Source organism: Gigantopelta aegis, unplaced genomic scaffold (genome assembly GCF_016097555.1).
Source record: "Gigantopelta aegis isolate Gae_Host unplaced genomic scaffold, Gae_host_genome ctg5656_pilon_pilon, whole genome shotgun sequence".
NCBI lineage: Eukaryota > Metazoa > Mollusca > Gastropoda > Neomphalida > Peltospiridae > Gigantopelta > Gigantopelta aegis.
In genome coordinates, this window is record NW_024534549.1 from 1114 (window position 1) to 5608 (window position 4495).

A 4495-nucleotide genomic window follows, 5' to 3' on the forward strand; every position below is an offset into this window, starting at 1 on the left:
ACCACACCTACTGTTTATGCTGCTTGTTAGAGCGAATTCAAAGGATAGAACAGTCTCGAACATTGTGATAGGCTCTTTTCCCAACTAAAAAACAATTGACATGATTCTGTACATCTCCCCCACCACAATAAGTTGTTCCTGGTGAAAAATCATGAATATAATTGTCACATGTGACTATTATATATATAATATAATAGACTAATTTATTATTATATATTCATAGGTCGATTCAATAATTGGTACCCTTACACTATTACAGCATACTAACTTCCACTCTTCCCTTTTTGTTCATAGAACTGATTGTTAGTATTACAAGTCGTGGTACTTGACCTTCAAGATAACCAATGGTTGTATGTACAATTTATATACTTTGTATACCTAAAACTTTTTTGTAAACTTACTAAACTGAAACAATGTAAAACTATGGTTGGATTCCACACTTTGTTTTGTTGGAATGTAACAAGAACTACCTTTATTAACAGGTTTCAATGTGAACATTGTTTAATTCTCCAACTATGACTCGCTAAACTAATTGAAACGAGCATACATTACGAGTAAGGGGATGTAATTTTTCTTGAATATTTTGGCAGCTAGAATGATAACAGCACACAAAATAAAACTACATAATAGTCATTCAGTTCATACATTCCTATCTCAATATATATATGTCATATATAGTAGATACAAGTGGCAGGGCATAGGTATATTATACCAGTACTAGTGCAGGCGATTTAATAATTATATATATAACATGTTTTAGTCCGTATTATATGTATTAATTGAGGAGCCAACAGGCTTTTTTGGTCAAATAGGTTGAGTTCGACTAGTATATACCGCTTTTTCCATATAATATATAATTTTAACTAGTTAAGTTTGCAAAAGGCCCCACTAAATAAATAAAACAATGATATGTCTTTAACAACAATAATATAACATTGTTGTTGTCATTATTTTGTTATAATAGATTACTGAAAACTGCAATCAGCTTTGGAACACTACATGATAGCACTGATCTCTAGATGAACCCACAGCCACAAATAATGACCACTCTATACCAATAGAGATAACGCCTGTTACTTATTTATAAGAAATTTTGCCCTCAATAAATAATTTTTTGTCATGTCTAACAAACAACTGATCATACATTGTTATTAAAAGTAGACTTTTCTATTGCAATGTAATAGTTTTATTATTTCTTTAGCTTTGTATTTTTCAAGTGTTTCTTTAACACTAATGTATTTGTGTTGCTCAAAAAATGGATTTGTTAGGAAAAGCAAAAATTCTGTAGTAAAAATTTTATGAAAGAGTCTGCAGCACCAGCAATTCCCGGGTGGTCTCCCAGCCCAGTACTACGCTGGCCCCCGTTGCTTGAACTTCAGTGTTCAGATGGGAACTGGTGCTTTCAACTGTATGTCCCAGACCACCCATAGTGACAAGAAAATGGTATTTACATCAGTATCCATTAAAGCAATTTCTAGGTTTATTTTGTATGTTTTACTTAATATGGTAAACGCAGGCTTTTAAATCTTCTTATTCTAGCAGCTAATCGTTTGCAAGCTTTCATGTCCTGCTTGACTTTTGTATAGACAACATAATGTATAGTCACCCGGGGCTATTTCCGTTCACTGTATAAAACGAATGAGTGAATGTCTGGAAAATTGCAATCATCTTTGGAACACTACAATGATAGCACTGATCTCTAGATGAAACACATCCACAAAATAATGACCACCTCTATACCAATAAGAGCACCTGTTACTTATTTATAAGAAATTTTGCCCTCGATAAATAATATTTTTTTGTCATGTCTACAAACTTGTTAACTAAAATTATACTTCTTTATTAAATGATAGTTTATTTTTCAAGTGCTTCTTTAATACTAACGTATGTATGTGCTCGAAAAAAAAAAGAATGGCTCAGTTTAGAAACCTAAATTTGAGAAGGAAGTCTCCACCATCACCACAATTCCCGGGCGGTCTCCCATCCCAGTATGGGGGGGGTTGTTACGCTAGCCGCATCCGACGTTGCTTAACTGCAATGTTCAGATGGAACTGGTGCTTTCAACGTGGTATGCCCGACAGTACAAGAATCAAATTATATATCAGCTCCATTGTTTAGATTGCAGTTTTGGTGTATATATTTCCTTTGCATGTTTTACTTAATATTAAATCTCTTGATACATTTAATGCCAAGGATATTCATTCACTATACTCTTGTCTATACTTAACAGTATTTAAGTACAACAGGCAACCTTGAAAAAGCACATTCTCTTCTCTCAATATCATACCATGTTTTATTTTTGTCAATATCACTTTGTTATCTAATGTCTCAGTAAGACCTGTACATATTCTACTGTACATTTCAGAAAAGAAAACATTGGAGCAGGTTCATAAAATAATCCTGAAGCAGTTTGGAGCTGCAGGTTCATAGATACTCATACTAGTGTATTATTATACATAATTATGTAATAATCATAATTATTAGTTAGTAATAATTATGTATCTACACATAGTTTTTCTTAGTTTTTTCTTTAGTATATCTTTCTCTTTGTTCTTATGATAATAATGTTTCTTATGATTGTGATGGTACATCTGATGTGAAGTACACATTATGATCACTTAGATATACCACTAACAATTCTTTCTCCATCAATTCAGGAGCACACAGGTGTAATATTCTGGTTTGAAATATCTCTTGTATAATGACACTGATATAAATATCCTATTTACTTCATCTTTGTATGTATGTGGTCACACTTGTTTGAACCACCTCAGAACAAGTGTGACAAAGTTGATATATCAACTTTAGGCCCAAAATAATGGACCACTCTAACATAATGCTTGTTACCTATTTATAAGAAATTTGAGCAAAAGATGTAACACAGTCTTTTAAATCTTCTTATTCTAGCAGCTAATCCTTTGCAAACTTTCATGTCCTGTTTGCCCTTTGTATAGACATATGCATGTGCTAACATTAATTGTATAACTCTCAACACATCAACCTGGGTTCGATTGCATTGACATAAATAACTGTTTCTTGATCTTTGTTACGTCTGCGGCCATACCCAGTTGAAAGAAGAAGTTTAAATTGAATACTGTGATCATATAAATGGATATTGTATACAACCTGGAGAATGTTTATGTAAATATGGTTGGATGGTGTATATTGTAATGTCTCAAAATACAACAATGAAACAGAAAGTATTCTATACTCCTCAGCAATCAAAACAGAAACATTATTACTGTATCCTACTCTTTTAAGTAAGATCACTAATGCATAATTTAGACAATATTAAGTACAGTATAGAATATGAGACATGTAATATGAATGAAGCCATATAATAATAATATTTTACTTGACAGATATAACAACTAAGTCAAGTGGCAAATGGCAAGTATTGACATATGTACTAGCTACATTACTTGTCTTCGCTCTCATATTTATTGGAGTACTATTTGCATTCAATGTAAATCTAAATATCGAAAGAATGTGAGTAGAGATTAAAGTTGATGATTAAGAAGTATAGAGTTAACTATAACTTTGTCCTTGTTATAGACAATTCCCACAAATATAAATGTTTGCTATAGTACAGTCATGAACAAACCAATCCAAACTGCAGATATTTATTCACAGTAAAATTATGCCTATCATATATAAGTTTTATAGGTCCGCATAATGCTTTATTCAACATTCTGACACTTTTAATACTGGAGAGGCTATTGTTTTTATGAAACGATAACACCAGTAATTCAGAAAGCAACATCAGGCCCCTCCCACTGAGGGAACACAGCACAACAACTTATTGTCATTATTGAGGAAGAGGATGCTGAAAGTTCACAGCTGTTTTCTCTGTTATTTCACTCTCAATAGTTATGCTTGAATATAACTCAGAAATAACTTCTATATAATAATAATATTTGCTTTTCCCCGATCAACATTTAGTCAATAACATTATTGAAGTAATTGTATATTAAGCTCATTTTACAAACTTATATTTTTATTTATTGTAATGTGGATGAGGTCACATAAACTAAGGTAAAAGATCATACCATCCCTTGAACACTATGAGTCCTGTAGACCTCTATAGAACAGGTACAAGCCTTTAAAAATTGATGTCATTTTATTAATTGATAGTCAACAGTATCTAGTCTATCTTTCTCACATGAACACCTCTTGTGTTATACTAGTAGTGATATTGAAGAGAACATTGTATGTACAGACAAATTTAGTGGTAACTTCTAACAATTGTGATATAATACCTACAAAAATAGATTATAATTTTATTTGGAAATCTATGAATACCACTTTCTATATAAAAGATAATAACTAACTGACTTCTTAAAATTAATTAATATATTAAATAATAGTCTATTTCTAGTGATACCAAAACCAAAAATCCAGGTACTATCTCATTATTAAGGTTTACCCTCACTAAAATCTAGGTGTACCCAGATTTTAGTAAGACAGCTTGCAATATTCTATTATTGATCAGTAT

At 31.7% G+C, this 4495-nt stretch overlaps 1 pseudogene; it reads right to left on the reverse strand.

Annotated features, from left to right (window-relative positions):
- Positions 1-1305: 1305 nt before the first annotated feature.
- On the reverse strand, positions 1306-1421 carry LOC121366428 (annotated as a pseudogene).
- Positions 1422-4495: the final 3074 nt, after the last annotated feature.